This window comes from Pristiophorus japonicus, chromosome 10, assembly GCF_044704955.1.
Source record: "Pristiophorus japonicus isolate sPriJap1 chromosome 10, sPriJap1.hap1, whole genome shotgun sequence".
NCBI classification, from domain to species: Eukaryota; Metazoa; Chordata; class Chondrichthyes; family Pristiophoridae; genus Pristiophorus; species Pristiophorus japonicus.
The window spans coordinates 34,647,102-34,667,047 of NC_091986.1; positions in this window are offsets into that span (position 1 = coordinate 34,647,102).

A 19,946-nucleotide genomic window follows, 5' to 3' on the forward strand; every position below is an offset into this window, starting at 1 on the left:
CACCCATCATGGTTTTCATCATCGGGGACTTTAAAGATACTATTCGCGGTGAAAAACATTTCTAGCTGCCCTGAAAGTCTCTCGGTCACAATGGAACTCACACAAGCACGCTATTATTCTCATAGGTGCAGTCTGGGTGCCTTATTTTTGTGGAATTTGATTCACTGTCCCATGTCGGCATTACATAACAGTAGTACTTCCTGGTGACATGGACTGGATGTTCATACCTCTTTAGTGTGTACTTTTTCAATCTCTCCGACGACAGGTTAGGCAAATACATAAAATTTACAGCACAGAAACAGGCCTTTTGGCCCAAATAGTCCACGCCGGTGTTTATGCACCACACGAGCCTCCTCCCACCCTTCTTCATCTCACCCGATCTGCATATCCTTGTATTCCTTTCTCCCTTATGTACTTATCTAGCTTCCCCTTAAATGCATTTATGTTATTCGCGACAACCACTCCTTGCCGTGGCGCGTTCCCTATGCTAACCACTCTCTGGGTAAAAAGTTTCTTCTGAATTCCTTATTTGGCATATTAGTTACTATCTTATATTCATGACCCCCAGTATTGGACTCCCCACAACTGGAAAAATCTTTTCTACTTCTATCCTATCAATCACCTTCATAATTTTAAGACCTCAATCAGGTCACTTCTCATGTCTTCTCTTTACTCAAGAAAAGAGCCCCAGCCTGCTCAATCTTTTGAGATGAGGCTTGACACAAATCATTAAGTTACTTGATTTCACAGCAAAGTGAATATACTAAGCAGCAGTTATGATTGGACTCACTTAATATAATTGACGTTGTTATATATGTAAACCTGTAAATACCTTATATAACTAGCAGAGGACTCATCCCCTGGAGTCCCAAGGGATCCCACAATCCCTTGGGAGCACCTCTACTTAAGGAGGCCTCACAGGCTGGAGAGGCACTCTGGAGACCTGCAATAAAAGACTAAGGTCACAATATCTTGTCAGACTCTTTATTCATACACAATAACTGGCAACGAGATGCAGATGACGAACCCAACAATGCAGAGAACAGTGGGCATGCTGGAGAAATTTTCGGAGGGAGATGATTGGGAAACTTTGTGGAATGACTCAACCAGTATTTCGTGGCCAACGAGCTGGAAGGAGAAGCAAACGCTGCCAAATGAAGGGCGATTCTCCTCACCGTTTGCGGGGCATCAACGTATGGCCTGATGAAAAGTCTGCTTGCTCCAGCGAAACCCACAGAGAAATCATACGATGATTTGTGCACATTGGTCAGGGAGCATCTGAACCTGAAGGAAAGCGTTCTGATGGCAAGGTACCGGTTCGACACGTACAAAAGGTCTGAAGGCCAGGAAGTGGTGAGCTATGTCACCAAGCGAAGACGCCTAACAGGACATTGCAAATTTGAAGGACATTTGGGGCACATGCTCAGGGACTTCTTTGTACTTGGCATTGGCCATGAAGTGGATACTTCATAAACATTTGAATGTAGAGACCCCAACCTTGAGTAAAGCCATAGCGATAGCCCAGGTATTCATTGCCACCAGTGACAATACCACGCAAATCTCTCAGCACACGAGTGCTGCTACAAGTACTGAGAACAAACTGATGTTGTTTTCGAATCGTAACGTACAGGGCAGGCCTCACATGCCTGCAGCTGCATGTCTGCAGATGTCTCGGAGTCCACCATCAAGAGTGATGAATGTAAGGCAATTAACACCTTGTTGGTGCTGCGAGGGTGATCATCGTTTCCATTCATGCCGCTTCAAAGGATACGTTTGCAAGGTCTGTGGAACAATGGGACACCTCCAATGTATGTGCAGGCAAGCTGCAAACCCTGCTAATCCTGCAAACTACCATGTTGCAGAGGAGGACAGTTCCACAGCGGATTACGACGAACCAAAGGCTTAGACTGAGGAGACAGAGGTATATGGGGTGCACACATTTACCACAAAATGTCCCCCAATAATGCTGAAGGTTGAATTAAATGGACTCCTGGTGTCAATGGAGCTGGACACAGGCCCGGGTCAGTCCATTATGAGCAAAAAGACTTTTGATTAATTGTGGTGCAGCAAGGCCTCAAGGTCAGTCCTGACTCCCATTCGCACTAAACTGAGAACTTACACAAAGGAACTGATTCCTGTAATCGGCAGTGCTACTGTAAAGGTCTCCTATGATGGAGCGGTGCACAAGCTACCACTCTGGGTGGTACTGGGCGATGGTCCCACGCTGATACACTGGAACTGGGACGAGGTCCGAGCACTCTCGTCCGTTGACGACACTTCGTGTGCCCAGGTCTTAAACAAGTTCCCCTCACTGTTCAAACCAGGCATCAGGAAGTTTCAAGGAGCAAAAGTGCAGATCCACCTAATTCTGAGGGCACGACCCATCCATCAGAAGGCGAGAGCAGTACCGTACATGATGAGAGAAAGGGTGGAGCTCGAGCTGGACCGGCTGCAATGAGAGGGCATCATTTCACCGATCGACTTCAATCAGTGGGCCAGTCCAATTGTTTCAGTCCTCAAGGGAGACGGCACTGTCAGAATCTGTGGTGATTACAAAGTATATCAATCGTTTCTCCCTGCAGGATCAATACCCACTACAAAAAGCAGACGACCTTTTTGCGACGCTGGTGGGAGGAAAGATGTTCACGAAGCTGGATTTGACCTCGGCCTATATGATGCAGGAGCTGGAGGAATCATCGAAGGAACGCACCTGCATCAACACGCACAAAGGTCTCTTCATTTAAATCAGATGCCCATTTGGGATTCGATCAGCCGCGGAGATATTCCAGAGAAACATGGAAAGCTTACTGAAGTCAGTCCCACGCACTGTGGTCTTCCAGGACGACATCTTGGTTTCAGGTTGGGATACAGTCGAGCAGCTGCAGAACCTGCAGGAGGTTCTTAGTTGGCTCAACCGCATGGGGCTCAGGTTAAAACGCTCGAAGTGCATTTTCCTGGCGCCTGAAGTGGAGTTCCTGGGGGAGAAAAATCACGGCGGACGGCATCAGGTCCACCAATTCGAAGACGGAGGCAATCGAGAACGCACCGAGGCCACAGAACCTGACGGATCTGCGGTTGTTTCTAGGACTCCTGAACTACTTTGGTAACTTCTTACAGGATCTCAGCACACTGTTAGAACCACTGCACGCCTTACTGTGTAAAGGAGACGAATGGGTATGGGGTAAAAGCCAAGAAAATTCCTTTGTAAAAGCTAGAAAATTGTTATGCTCAAACAAATTGCTTGTGTTGTATGATCCATGTAAGTGTTTGGTACTAGCATGTGATGCGACGTCATACGATGTCGGCCGTGTATTGCAATAAGCTAATGAATCTGGGAAATTGCAATCGGTTGCTTATGCATCCAGAAGTCTGTCTAAGGCTGAGAGGGCCTACAGCATAATTGAAAAAGAAGTGTTCGCGTGTGTTTATGGGGTAAAGAAAATGCATCAATATCTGTTTGGGCTCAAATTTGAATTGGAAACTGACCATAAGCCACTGATATCCCTCTTTTCTGAAAGTAAGGGGATAAATACGAATACATCGGCCCATATCCAGAGATGGGCGCTCACATTGTCCCCATACAACTACGCTATCCGCCATAGAAAACTGTGCCGATGCTCTCAGTAGGCTGCCACTGCCCACCACGGGGTGGAAATGGTAAAGCCCGCAGATTTAGTCATGGTAATGAAAGCATTCGAGAGTGAGCAATCACCCGTTACCGCCCGACAGATTAGAACCTGCACGAGTCAGGACCCCTAACTGTCCTTAGTAGAAAATTGTGTGCTTCATGGGAGCTGGTCCAGTGTCCCGTTAGAGATGCAGGAAGAAATAAAGCCGTACCAGCGGCGCAAATATGAAATGTCTATACAGGCAGACTGCCTTCTGTGGGGTAATCGGGTAGTGGTATCCAAAAAGGGTAGGGACACTTTCATCAGTGATCTCCACAGTACTCACCCAGGCATTGTCATGATGAAAGCGATAGCCAGATCCCACGTGTGATGGCCCGGTATCGATGCGGACTTAGAGCTTTGCGTGCATAAATGTAACACATGCTCGCAGTTAAGCATTGCACCCAGGGAGGCACCACTAAGTTTATGGTCTTGGCTCTCCAAACTGTGGTCAAGGGTTCATGTCAACTATGCAGGCCCGTTCTTGGGTAAAATGTTCCTAGTGGTTGTAGATGCGTTCTCCAAATGGATAGAATGTGAGATAATGTCGGCAAGCACATCCGCTGCTACCACTGAAAGAATGCAGGCCACGTTTGCCACGCACGGCCTGCCTGATGTTCTTGTGAGCGACAACGGGCCACGTTTCACCAGTGCCGAGTTCAAAGAGTTCATGACCCATAATGGGATCAAACATGTTACATCTGCCCCGTTCAAACCAGCATCCAATGGTCAGGAAGGGAGAGCAGTGCAAACAATCAAGTAGAGCTTGAATAGGGTAACTGAAGGCTCACTGCAGACTCGCCTATCCTGTGCCCTGCTTAGTTACCACACGAGGCCCCACTCACTCACAGGGATTCACCCGCTGAACTGCTCATGAAAAGGGCACTGAAGACAAGGCTCTCATTAGTCCACCCTGATCTGCAAGAACAAGTAGAGAGCAGGCGGTTTCAACAAAGCACGTATCATGATAGCGCAAATGTGTCATGCAAAATTGAAATTAATGATCCCGTATTTGTGTTGAACTATGGACAAGGTCCCAAGTGGCATCCTGGCATTGTTGTGGCCAAAGAGGGGAGTAGGGTGTTTCTTGTCAAACGTTCAAATGGATTCATCTTCAGGAAACACTTGGACCAAACCAAACTCTGGTTCACGGACTATCCTGAGCAACCCACATTAGACCCTACCTTCTTTGATCCCCCCAACACACACACCAGTGGCAACCGACACAGCGGTTGACCACGAAGCAGAATCCATCACCCACTGCAGCCCAGCAGGACTCACCACACCAGGCAGCCCAGCAAGGCCAGCTGCACAGCAGCCCAGCGAGGGCCCAACAAATGATTCACCTAACCCAGCATTTTCACCGAGACGATCAACCAGGGAAAGAAAGGCCCACCATTGACTTTGCGGGGTAGTGTTGTTATATATGTAAACCTATAAATACCTTGTGTAACCACCAGAGGGCTCATCCCCTGGAGTCCCAAGGGATCCCACAATCCCTTGGGAGCAACTGTACTTAAGGAGGCCTCGCAGGCTGGAGAGGCACTCTGGAGATCTGCAATAAAAGATTACGGTCACACTTTACTTTGAGCTCACAATATCTGGTCAGACTCTTTATTCATGCACAACAAACGTAACATATCTTTGTCTAATACAACATCAAGAACCCCATGTTTCCCCACATCTTAGTGAATGTGGACACAAGCATTTCTGACTATTCTCTCCTCGCTTTTCACCCTTCTCCATGGATTTTTGCTGCCGAACTTACAGCAATTTGTTTCACCAAAACTTCTGCTTGTGTGTCTGTGTCTATGCGTTATCTCAACCTGTTCACCTGCTCGGCCTCTGAACCCATGCCTGAGAGTAGTGATTTCCCGAGACGATGGGTGTGATGTGTTAATTGACAAGCTAAAACCTTGTTGTTGTTTACAGTTGGTGACAAAACAACATCAAAGCTAGTTCATTAACATCTTAACTGGCCTCATGCTTTATGACTTGACATTTAAAGTAATGCTTTTTTTTTACAAATCCCTTCTGTGGAAACATAGTCAACAGATACCAAACATGACAGTACGGTATGTTATCTTTTCTGTACCAGCTGCTACTGGTGCTGCATTGCACCATTTGCTAAGTTTCTGTGTCTGTCCAATGTTATGGTTAGCAGGAACAGAAGTGAAATCAATCTCCCTTTTCCTTATTGTACCAGAGTTTGACTGGTAAAATTCCAGGATCAACAGATGTAATGCAGGTTTGAATATAATTGCAGTCATTTTCTCCATTTTGACGAAATAACTCATTGTCAGGCTACAAGGACTGGAAACCACATCACATACAGACATTTGCTTCCTCTATTGCATGTTTCCAGTCATTTGCATGTGACATAATCCCTACCATCTATAGCCATCCTGGGTAGCATTCAACAGTATTGCCATTGCCGAATACCCCCACTATCAACATCCTGGGTGTCACCATTGACCAGAAATTTAACTAGACCAGCCACACAAACAATGTGCCAACAAGAGCAGGTCAGAGGCAGGATATTCTGCCTTGGATGTCTCACCTCCTAACTCCCCAAAGCCTATCCACCATCTACAAGGCACAAGTCAGGAGTGTGATGGAATACTCTCCACGTGCCTGGATGTGTGCAGCTCCAGCAACACTCAAGAAGCTCGACACTATCCAGGACAAAGCAGCTTGCTTGATTGGCACTCCACCCCCCACATTAACCATTCACTCCCTCCATCACTGACGTACCGTGGCTGCAGTACCGTCGACAAGGCTTCTTTGGCAACACCTCCCAAATCCACGGCCTCTACAACCTAGACGGATAAGGGCATCAGGTGCATGGGAACGCCACCACCTCCACGTTCCCCTCCAAGTAACACACCATCCTGACTTGGAAGTATATCGCCGTTCCTTCATCGTCACTGGGTCAAAATCCTGGAAGTCCCTCCCCAACAGCACTGTGGGAGTACCACATGGACTGCAGCAGTTCAAGAAGGCAGCTCACCACCATCTCCCCCTCATGGACTACTGCTCCATCTGGTAGACGACTGTGGTAATGCAATTACTGATGTAAATACAATAAAAAGGTCATGTGACAAAGTCACATGATGACAGTATCTGTTCGAGCCAGCTTGTAGAGTGTGTTTGTTAGTGATGTCATAAGAATATATCACATTGGTCATGAGAATTGGATTCACTAGCTGAAATTTTTGTTGGTGGGTATTCCAGCCAACTGACAGAGAGACTTTGATTGGTTCTTTGTTTTGCAGAACAGCTAAAAATCCAAGGTAAATTACAAGCATACTTGGCTGAACTGAAGAGTCCAGATGGCCGCGCCTATGGGAATAATAGGTTAGTTCCATCATGACCAAGAGACTTTTGGAGCGTATGTGGAGTGGTTAGAAATACTTTTCACTACGAATAGGATCGGCAAGTCTACGATGATGAAAACCGCAATCGAAAGAAAACAAGCTGTTTTTTTGACTGAAGCAGGCCCCGAGGTATATGAGACCCTGAAAAATGTGCTTGTCCCTATCAAGCCAAAGGATACGCCACTGATGTTGTTTCTAACCAAGTTACAGTCTTGAGCATCTGGAAATTACTGAAAGTTATCGTTTTGGAATACGACATTAATTAACTGTCGAGAGTATTAGTGAATACATTGTAGCTTTAAAAAGGCTATCCATTCACTGTCATTTCGGAAATTTTGAGGACCAAGGATTGCGTGACCGCTTTGTTTGTGTGTTGAAAAATGCAGAAATCAGAAGAAAGTTGTTGGCGACCCCGAACTTGATTTTGATTTAGCTTGTCAGACAGCTATATCAATGGATATGATGACCAATACTCCCAAGAATTTCGCACCATTTCCAGGCATCAGAGTACCAGGTGAATCGCCTGCAGGTTATAAGTGTAAAGGCAGTTGGGCCCCAAGGCCTCAGCAACTGGCCAAGGTAAAAGTACATTGAAGTGGTGTCTAGGACAACACATATGTGAAGGCAGAGTGTTTCTGCTGCAAGAAAACAGGGCATCTTGCAAAGGCATGCCGACTGAAGAGTAAACCAATGTTCAATGCTAGAAGTAGAAATCACCAGACAGTACATAGCATTGAAGAGAAGCAACAGGACGAGAAGGCTACTGCACAAGATAAAAGTTCACGGGGTTGGGGGTAATATATTAACATGGATAGAGGATTGGCTAACTAACAGAGAACAGAGAGTTGGGTAAATGGTTCATTCTCTGGTTGGCAACCAGTATCTAGTGGGGTGCCGCAGGGATCAGTGCTGGGACCCCAACTATTTACAATCTATATTAACGACTTGGAAGAAGGGACTGAGTGTAATGTAGCAAATTTTGCTGACGATACAATGATAGGAGGAAAAGCAATGCGTGAGGAGGACACAAAAAATCTACAAAAGGACATAGACAGGCTAAGTGAATGGGCAAAAGTTTGGCAGATGGAGTATAATGTTGGAAAGTGTGAGGTCATGCACAAGTTATTATTTAAATGGAGAAAGATTGCAAAGTGCCGAATACAGCGGGACCTGGAGGTACTTGTGCATGAATCACAAAAGGATAGTATGCAGGTACAGCAATTTATCAGGAAGGCCAGTGGTATCTTGGCCTTTATTGCAAAGGGGATGATGTACAAAAGCAGGGAAGGCCTGCTACAGCTATATAAGGTACTTATTAGGCCACACCTGCGATACTGCATGCAGTTTTGGTTTCCATATTTATGAAAGGATATACTTGCTTTGGAGGCTGTTCAGAGAAGGTTCATTAGGTTGATCCGGGGATGAGGGGGTTGACTTATGAGGAAAGGTTGAGTAGGTTGGGCCTTTACTCATTGGAATTCAGAAGAATGGGAGGTGATCTTATCGAAACGTATTAAGATTATGAGGGGGCTTGACAGGGTGGATGCAGAGAGGATGTTTCCACTGATGGGGGAGACTAGAACTAGAGGGCATGATCTTAGAATAAGGGGCGGCCCATTTAAAATAGAGATGAGAAGAAATTCCTTCTTTCTGTGGGTTGTAAATCTGTGGAATTTGCTGCCTCAGAGAGCTGTGGAAGCTGGAACATTGAATAAATTTAAGACAGAAATAGACAGTTTCTTAAACAATAAGGGAATAAGGGGTTATGGGGAGCGGGCGGGGAAGTGGAGCTGAGTCCATGATCAGATCAGCCATGATCTTATTAAATGGTGGAGCAGGCTCGAGGGGCCGTATGGCCTACTCCTATTCCTATTTCTTATGTTCTTATGTTATGTTCGTAAGGTTCCAGAGATATATGTCATCAGGAGCATGAGAGCATCTAACAACAATTTGCGATGTATCATCATCCAAGTTGACGTTGCAGGAATCAGGATACCCATGGAAATCGATACCAGTGTATCTGTGAACGTAATACCAGAATCGCTATATCTCGACAAGTTGAGTGATTTTCCATTGCAGAAGTCACGAGAGAAAATTCCTGTGGTAGGACATATCACCGTTTTGGCGAAATACAAGGATCAGTTTCAGAGCTTGCCCATCTTAGTAGTGGCAGGAGACAAGCGTGCCTTAATATGTAGAAATTGGTTGGGATCTCTGAAGCTAGATTGGAATGAGATTTTTTATGTTGAGACAAAATTTGCATCAAAAGAAAAGTCATCAAGCTGTATCCAAAGGTGTTCCACGAAACAGGCAGTCCGATCCCAGACTTCAAGGCAAGTGTCAGAGTGCAGAAGGACGCAAGACCAGTTTACTGCAAGCCACGTCCCGTACCATACGCACTCAAGGAGAAAGTTGAGCAAGAACTCATAAAACTAGTGACTGAAAACATTATCTCTAAGGTAGATCTAAATAATTGGGGTATACCCATTGTTGTTGTCCCTAAGTCAGATAGTAAGATAAGGTTGTGTGGTGATTATAAAGTAACCGTAAACCAGTTTCTAGAGGATAATCTACTCAATACATTGCCAAATGTAGAAGGTTTTTTCACAACACTGACAGGTGGCCAGATCTTCTCGAAGTTAGATCTAACAAATGTCTACTTACAACTTGAGCTAGATAAGCATCCAAGTCATGCTTGACTATAAATACTCATCTAGGTCTATATCAATTCAGTAGTCTACCTTTGGAGTGTCCTCCATCCTTGTCATATTCTAAGGGGTGATGAACCAGATTTTGCAAGGACTTGAATGGGTAGTATGTTATTTAGATGACAAACTCATTTCTGCACCAAACAGGCAAATCCATAATAGCATATTGAATGAAGTGTTCAAAAGGCTAGAGAAGCACAAGTGACTGCTCACAAGTGTGAGTTATTTCAAAACTTAATAGACTACTTAGGGCATAGAATGGACAAAGATGGTTTACATCCAACCAAGGGGAAGTTGGATGCAATCAGAAATGCATCCACTCCCAAAAATGTCACTGAACTTCAATCTTGTTGGATCTTTTGAACTATTATGGAAAGTTCCTACCAAATTTGGCTACAGCGTCCACGGAATGAGCTGTTGAAAAAACAGGTCCATTGGAAGTGATCAGAAGAATGCTTTTACCATCACAAGTTACATCCAATAGGGAAGAAGTATTCTATTTTTCATACATTGATGAACAGCCACTCACAGCTGAAGAGATTGGTAGAGCAACCAAGCATGGCCCAGTTATGTCAAAGGTGTATGATTGCACAGCAAATGGCTGGCCATGCCAGGTATCAGAGGAAAATATTCATCCATACTTTGTATGTATAAATGAATTATCAATGGATAAAGATTGTTTCATGTGGGGTGCAAGAGTAGTTATTCCAAATAAGTTCAGGTCCAAATTATTAGGAGATCTTCATGACCAGCACCTGAGTTTTGCATGCAGTTATTTATGGTGGCAAGGTTTAGATAAAGATATAGTGTACATCAATAGTCAGTGCACAACATGTCAATCGGTAAACCACCATCAGTACCATTACAGCCATGGAAATGGCCTCCCAGGGTGTGGCTAAAGTATCATATAGATTTTGCTGAGCCAGAAGGACAACAATGTTCATAATGATTGATAGTCATTCAAAGTGGATATAGGTGTTTCTGATGCGGAAAATAACAAGTAAAACACTAGACAATTTGCGAAGATTGTTTTCATCATGTGGCCTTCCAGAAGAAATTGTGTCTGATAATGAGTCACAATTTTGTTCTGAAGAATTTGTACAGTTCATGAGCAGAAACGGTGTAAAACATACCATACCACCCTGCTTTAAATGGTGCAGCAGGGCGCACAATACAAATTGTAAAACATGCCCTCATCAAGCAAACCCAAGGATATGGCAGTTGGAGCACAAGTTGACAAATTTTCTAATGACTTATCATAATACTCCTCATATAACTGCCGGTAGAACACCAGCAAAGTTGTTTCTCAAACTATAGCCATGAACCAGATTCTCGTTGTTAAAGTCAAACTTGGCACTGTCAGTTGAAGAGAAACAATTAAGGCAGAAAGAGAATCATGACAGAGGTAGAGTAAGTAAGGGAATTGTGAAATTGAATCAGAAGGTGAGAGTGAAGAACCATCCACATAAATGGTTAAAGTGGTTACCAGGAAGAATAGTGAAGATATGTGGCCCTCGCACATATTTGGTCAAGATGTTTGATCAAGGAAAGGTTAGGTTTGTTCACATTGATCATATTTTACCTACAGATGTGGAAGGAGTTGAAAGTTCGAATGATTCGATTGTTTCTGATGAGTCAGATAGTCTTGTTACAAATAGAGTACCAGTAACAAATCCTACGTCAGCTGTACTAGAAACAAGTCCAAGAGAAAGTCAGAATTTAAGTCTTACTCTGAGTCAGGCAGGCAAACAGTCAAATGTAGATTAAGGGTTGCCCATGGAGAAAAACTCTCCTCAGGCTCAGCTAGAATGATTCTAAGTTCAACACCAAGTTTGGAAAGTTCTGTTCGAGAGCTAAAGTATCCTCTTCGAAACAGAAATCCAGTGGTTAAGTTTGGATTGTAATAGGGCAAAATAAGTCCATATCTTTTGTTGTGTATAATCATGCAAGTTGTGTATGATGATTATTTTGTTATGATTACTTCTTCATTAAGGAGAGAGAAGTGTAACATAGAGCTCCCCCCAGTGGACTACTGCTCCACTTGTGGACTACAATGGTAATGCAACTACTGATGTAAATACAATATAGGGGTCATGTGACAAATTTACATGATGATAGTTTCTGTTCAAGCCATCTTGTAGAGTATGTTTCCACTGATGGGGAGACTAGAACTAGGGAGCATAATTTTAGAATAGGGGCCGCCCATTTAAAACTGAGATGAGGAGGAATTTCTTCTCTCAGAGGGTTGTAATTCTGTGGAATTCGCTGCCTCAGAGAGCTGTGGAAGCTGGGACATTGAATAAATTTAAGATAGAAATAAACCGATAAGGGGGAATAAAGGGTTATGGGGAGCGGGCGGGGAAGTGGAGCTGAATCCATGATCAGATCAGTCATGATCTTATTGAATGGCGAAGCAGGCTCAAGGGGCCGTATGGCCTACTCCTGCTCCTATTTCTTATGTTCTTATGTTCTTAAAGTAAATTGCTCCAAAACCTGATTTTGTATTCCGAAATGCAATTGATTGTAGCATCCCCAAATCCCAGTCTGAGTTTGCTTGTTTAATGACACTCTGACATCATAGTTTCTGCCTGGTCACATCATGGAGCATGCACCCAAAACAGTTCACTTAAGTTTTGAACCACTGCTGCTGACTAACGACACATAATCTAAGATCAGAAATGGCTTCTCTTTTATTTTTTTGAGGCTCATTTTCTGAAGTGACACATGAAAGAAAGAACCATTGAATTATTTTTTGCTGTGGCTCTATAGCCATTGGCGTGGATTGAGACAGAACCATTTTATACCCATTACAGCCATAAGACTATCCTCTCCTCAGTCTGGGTTGCAATTACATAGAATGGCATAGAATTTACAGCACAGAAACAGGCCATTCGTACCGTACATCATCTAAACCAATCTGCATATCCTTCTATTCCTTTCTCCACCATGTACTTATCGAGCCTCCCCTTGAATGCATCGATTCTATTCACCTCACCCACTCCATGTGGTAGCGAGTTCCACATTCTCACCACTTTCTGGGTTATGATGTTTCTCTTGACAGAGGTCCTATGAATGAGTTGTCTAACCTAATACATCACTCCGATCCCCCAAGGGATTTTCAAATAAGTAAACAGTATAAACAGTGTAAGAATAACAGTGGGAAGCTGGAATCCCATGATAAAGAAATAGCAGTAGTTGTTTCACAATTATCTCTTTAAGAAAGAGAATGGAAACAGGTTAAAATTGTGCTGTGTAACATGTTAATCCATTCATATGACACACCTCTATCTGTTTCTCTGTAGAAAATAAATGGGTTAACATCCTTACTTAAAATAACAGATAAAGGGATTTCACAGAAATGCATTAATGCATAATTTCAGCCCTAACATTGCATGTATTTGAAATTCCCTCGGTGGGGAACTGGGTGATGCAGTTGGTTAGACGTCTCGGACCTCTATCAAAAGAATTCAGGAGAAACATCATTACCTAGAAAGTAGTTAGAATGTGGAACTCGCTAACACATGAAGTAATTAGGGGGAATAGAATAGACATGTTTAAGGGGGGGCTAGTTAAGTACATGGTGGAGAAACTTAAGGAGAGTTAATGCATTTAAGGAGAAACTAAATGGGGAAGAATGGAATAGAAGGATATGCTGATAGGGTTAGATGAAATGAAAAGAAAGACTTACATTAACGACCTTTCATGACCACCGGACGTCTCAAAGCGCTTTACAGCCAATGAAGTACATTTGGAACGTAGTTACTGTAGTAATGTGGGAAACATGACAATCAATTTGCGCACAGCAAACTACCACATACAGCAATATTATAATGACCAGATAATCTGTTTTTGCTTTGTTGATTGAGGGATAAATATTGGCCAGGACACCAGGGATAACTCCCCTACTCTTCTTCAGAGTAGTGCCATGGGATCTTTTACGTCCACCTGAGAGAGCAGACGGGGCCTCGGTTTAACGTCTCATCTGAAAGACGGCACTTCCAACAGTGCGGCACCTCCTCAGCACTGCACTGGATTGTCAGCCTAGATTTATGTACTCAAGTCCCTGGAGTAGGAACTAAACCCACAACTGTCTGACTCACAGGCGAGGGTGCTATCTATTGAGCCACAGCTGACACTGAAGTAATGTGTGAGGAGGCTCGTATGGAGCATAAACACCGGCACGAACCAGTTGGGCCGAATGGCCTGTTTCTGTGCTGTACATTGTATGTAACTTTTTATACATGTGGCCCAGACTGATGACATGAAAGTCTGATAAGAAACAGTTCTAGCTCGACATTGCCTAAGTCACTTAACACATTTCCAAGAATAGCACAAGAAGCAGTAAACAGCATGGCCTCAAAATTCAAGGTCCTGTTATCCACTGCTGAAACTGAACACTTGTTCACTCAACAGCCCCAAGCTGACCCTGTCCTAAATTCAAGCCTCACCAAATTTAAATATTGCTCGGCGAGACCAATGAATATGTCTTGTCCAGCTACATCAGGAAGATTTATTTTTGGATGTGGGGGGGTTTGGGGTCGAGGCAGAGAAATAAATCATAAGGACCGGAATGCTACTCTTAAAGCTGGACTGCTTGTAAACCATTTCCCCCATGCAGTAATTTCAAACCATGGATCAATAAGAAACCGGGAAGAAGTGAACCCGAAATTTCTCGGGAGTATGATGTAGATATTAATCTAACCCTAATTAGGCTTGAGGCAGGGAAGAGGGAATAAAGGGAGTGGGTAGCAGTAGATCTGCCAATATGGTAGCTAGCATCGTGTGGAGCTAGGTATCACAGGTAGTGAGTAAAATTCCCTAATCCCAAGGACCCCTCACCAATGAGGATAAAGTTTAATAATCTCAAAAGGTAGGGAAAGGTAATTGCAATGGCTGTAAGCTACCGTTAATATACATTTTGTACATTTCAAAGAGTAAACCGATATTTACCCCAAAAGTGATTTCACAAATCTAAGCATCAACCGATGCACTACATGATGCATCGTAAGACCTGCACGTGAAACATTTAAATGACATAGATTCAGAATCCTGCTGTGTATGCATGCCCATAGAAGCTTGGCTATTTTTGTGGGATTTTCATAAGAAAAGTGATGAGGGTTCACAAATAGTTGTCAAACCCAATAGGTTGTGACTGATGATAATAAGCATTCTGTTACCATGCAGGAAAGGATTCTAGGTAATTCCCAAGGGCAGAGTAGAGGAGGAGGGACCGGAGGAGAGAAAGGCCAAAGCAAATCCTGGGAAGTCAGTCAGCTAATACGGTAAAAGATGGAGATGTGCGAGGGCCTGAACCCACAGTTGGCTGCTGCTGACTAATGACTCATAATCTAAGATCAGAAATTTATTTTTTATTTTATCTTTTATTTATCTTTTATTTTTTTGAGGCTCATTTTCTGAAGTGACATGAAAGAAAGAAAGATTTGCATTGACCTCAAGTCATCCAAAGCACTTTACAGCCAATGAAGTACTTTTGGAGTGTAGTCATTGTTGTAATTTAAATACCGCAGCAACTAATTGCGCAAAGCAAGCTCCCACAAATAGCAATGTGATAATGACCAGGTATTCTGTTTTAGCGGTGTTGATTAAGGGATAAATGTTGCCAGGACACCGGGGATATTGTCCCTGCTTTTCTTCAAAATAGTGCCATGGGATCTTTTACATCCAGCTGAGAGAACAGAGAGCCTCAGTTTAACTTCTCATTCAAATGATGGCACCTCCGCTGGTGCAGCACTCCTTCAGTACTGCACTGGAGTGTCGGCCTAGAGTTTGAACAAACAACCTTCTGACTCAGAGGCGAGAATGCTGCCCACTGAGCCTTGGCTGAACCTAACAGGAAGTTAAAAATGGACAGCAGAAAACTCATTACATTTTTCATGGTTCTTATCTCTACAGAAGCTGAGTGGTAGAGAGTACAGAGGAGGAAGAGGGAGAGAAAGTGAGAGACAGATTGACTAATTCACTTCTCGTTAGGAAGCCAAAGGAGGTGGAACATGATCTACCTGAGGTGTCAGACACAGCACACAGATGTTGACCCATGAAAAGACCAATTCTTGCAGAGTTTTGGAGCCAAATGGAACCGCTGCGAGGACTCTCTGAAGATGCACAACAGACTGCAGTCCCATCCTTTGCAAAAATGTCAACGTCGGCTACCCTAAAATGCAGAGCATCCTCGAGTGAGATGCTTCATGATCTTCTGTACATGGTCATAGAACGCAGGGCCATCTGACACATAACTCCAAGGATATAATGAGGGATTATATTCAGGGGCTGTAGTGTGCCAGCGCAACCATCGGTCACCTGAGGAAGAGAGTGTTTAAAGACCAGGACCTCAAATCTGGCACCTAGCTTATGGTCTACAGGGCTGTAGTGATATCTGCACTCCTATATGGTGCAGAGATGTGGACTATATACAGCAGACATTTCAAATCGCTGGAGACGTACCACCAGTGCTGCCTCCGTAAGATCCTGCAAATCCACTGGGAGGATAAATGCACCAACGTCAGTGTTCTCGCTCAGGTCAACATCCCCAGCATTGAAGCACTGACCACACTCGACCAGCTCCATTGGGCGGGCCACATCGTCTGCATGCCTGACACAAGACTCCCTAAGCTAGTGCTCTACTCGGAACTCTGACACGGCAAGCGAGCCCCAGGTGGGCAGAGGAAACGCTTCAAGGACACCCTCAAAGCCTCCTTGATAAAGTGGAAGCCCCACCAGCACCTGAGAATCCCTGGCCCAAGACCACCCAAAGTGCAGGAAAAGCATCCAGGAGGGTGCTAAGCACCTCGAGTCTCGTCGCCGAGAGGATGCAGAAACCAAACGCAGGCAGCGGAAGGACAGTGCCGCAAACCAGGCTCCCCACCCACCCTTTTCTCCAACCACTGTCTGTCCCACCTGTTACCGAGACTGTAATTCCGGCATTGGACTGTGCAGACACCTGAGAACTCACTTTTAGAGTGGAAGCAAGTCTTCCTCGATTTCGAGGGACTACCTATGATGATGATATACATGCTAGCGACTGGGTATGGTCAGGAGGGCCTGGATTTCAATGTGCTACTCCATTACAAGGCTTCCTTCCTACTGCTCTTCCTTCTCTTCCCCTTCCGAAAAGTAAATGATAAAGATGGGAATCTCCATGGTGATGAATGTGTTCTAATCATCTACTTCATTTTAGGAAAATTCCCCAAACCAAGAAATAGTCTCAAGGGAGTAGCTAAAAGCCTCGAAACTAAAGAGCAAAATGTTGACAAAGGCTTAATTCAATATAATGTACCTCTAACAGCATAACAAAACTCAGCAATATACCTCTAAAATCTCAACATCACCTTTCCTCAGCTGCTGATCTAAGCCATCCCTGTTTTATTTTGACATTGGTTGGGGAATCCTAAGGCATAAATGTCGGAGTTTAGGACTTACGATGCCATCCTGATCTAAATCCCATAATTTGCATTAGCTGCATCTGATTTGACACCCTCCCTCACATCCAGTAGAATTTAGGGCGGAGCTGAAAAATGACATATTAAGTCCCAAAAATCTGACTCTCTCCCCAACTCCCTCCCCAGCCCCAACAACCCGTCCCATTAGATCTTCCAGATGTACAATCTACCAAATAATCGGAGAAGACCCAGTAAGTAATGTTTTCAAAAAGGTTCCATGTTCTTAAAGCTGACAACATACCTGGTCCATACAGCTTCCACCCATGAGACTTGAAGGAATTGTGGGCTCGAACAGTGGCATTTTGAAAGGAGGCGTTGTCGGCTGGCAGCTACCACTTTACAATTGATCCTTGGTTGCCATCAACAACAGAGTGACGCAGGATATTGTTGCCTGCCCTGTCTCAGGATGGCTGGCAGGCATCTGTTCTCTTGCAACTGTTCCTATATCGTTTGTAGGCTTGGCACCAGTCCTTCACAGAGCACAAACAAACAGTGCAGAAACCAGCCCATTCCAAGGCTTTTCCTGTCACTAATCCCACTTTGTGCTTTTGATCTATTCTCTATATGGCTTCTTCTAAGCTTTGCTTTTGTCTCTCTTCGAGAATTGAGAGTTGTGGTTTCTGAAAAATGGGCCATATCACTCCTCCTCAGCGTCACACATTTATGTATAGAGTTTTTGGTTAAAAAACCCTGAGTGCTTCATTTATTTTCTTAACGTCTCTTCACTATTCCTTCCTGACTGGATTTTATCTCTGAATTTTTGCCCAAATATCTTCCTTTAATAATCAAAGGTAAACGTTTACATGCCCCCTTCCCTGCTTGATATACATTGCTTTTACTCTCAGTAAGATAAATTCTACTTCCATTATATCGAAGAGATTGCATCCTCTCCTCATAGGAATTGCTGTTCTTCTGTTCTTACTATTCCAATTTGCCGCGAAGCTAGCCAACCCAGTCCCAATGCATTTTCAGTCTCTCTTCCAGGTGGATTGCTTGCAACATGATAATATCACGTCAAAAACAGGATGCTTAGTTCTCAACACAACTGCTAATTAATCACCATACTGCTTGTTCCGTTGTATTGAATTGGGGGCAAAATTACATCATTGCTGGTCGTTTATGCGTTGTAGCTGCGCTAAACGCATTTCCACAAAATTTTAGCTCATAAAATATATAGGAGACAGGAACATATATACATGTAATTTCAGACATCTTCCTGTCGCCTGTCTACTATATTATTTATGAGGTGCTCTTAGCACAGCAACAGTGCACAGGCTAGCCACAGTGATGTCATTACACGGAAGGACAGATAATTGCTTCCCCATGATGGTGGTATTCCTGACTTTATAAGTTTCATCTCTCCAAACATCAGTTCTTGTCCAATGCATCTGGCAGAGAGTTTTACATGCAAGTCAACATTCTCTTACAAATACTGGGTGAAACTTCCTTTTAAGAAACTAAATGATTTCTGCTAACTCGCACCAAGTCCTGTTCATCCATCACCCCTGTCCTAACTCGCACCAAGTCCCATTCACCCGTCATCCCTGTGCTCGCTGACATACATTGGCTCCCGATTATGCAACACCTCGATTTCAAAATTCTCATCCTTATTTACAAATCTCTCCACGACCTCGCCCTTTCCTATCTCTGTAATCTTCTCCAGCCTTGCAACCCTCCGAGATATCCGCGTTCCTAAAATTCTGGCCTCTTGAGCATCCCTGATTATAATTGCTCAATCATTGGTGGCCGTGCCTTCAGCTGCCTGGGCCCTAAGTTCTGGAACTTCCTCCATCAACCTCTCCGCCTCTCTACCTCTCTTTCCTCCTTTAAGATGCTCCTTAAAACCTACCACTTTGACCAAGCTTTTGGTTATCTGCCATAATTATGTGGCTTGATGTCAATTTTTTTGTCTTATAGCACTCCTGTGAAACACCTTGGGATGTTTTATTACATTAAAGGTGCTATATAAATACAAGTTGTTGTTGTTGTAAAGGTTTCCCAAATCATGAAAAAATAATAGGTATCACAAAGGCTGAATACAGTGTTGCACCGGTAGGTTTAAAAGAATCGGCTTACAATTTATACAGTTGTGTTCACCCACCTGATACCGAAACTAGCATGCCAAACAATCCTCAGCAAGCCACGGCCACCAATGAACAGAAGACCTGAAGTAACCAAATATTATAGTCTCCGCAATTACATCTATAATGACACGGACAGTGCCAATGACCTTTTTCACGACTTCGAGATGACCTCATCATTTCAACGTGTCTTTGGGATATAGTTCCTGCTTGCTATGCAAAATTATTAAGCACTTTTTATGGTCATGTTTAGCACCTGTCAACCAAACTGACAGGTGCTTCCAGGTTCCTTACTCCTCCAAGTTGCAAATCTGTCTTGTGCGAAAATGGCCAATCAAAATGTCTCTGCAATCGCTGTCAGTTTCACACTTCTGAAGCAGTTAATGAGCTGCTTAACAAATATATATCGTGAAAGGGCAGTGCACCAAGCTGAAGGGGAACAGGAGGTTCCAACACTGAGCATTAGGCACTAACCCCAATTTTCATTCACCTTTTTAAAAAACAGGATCACCTTTTTTGGGGGGCCAAGGAATGACCCATATTATGACAGCATCAGGCTGCCTGGATTTAAATTGCTGAGCACATCAGTTCCAGCTCAGAAACAGAGAGTCTTGGAAGGACATCAGGAAGAAAAATTGGATTCAGGACGACAGCA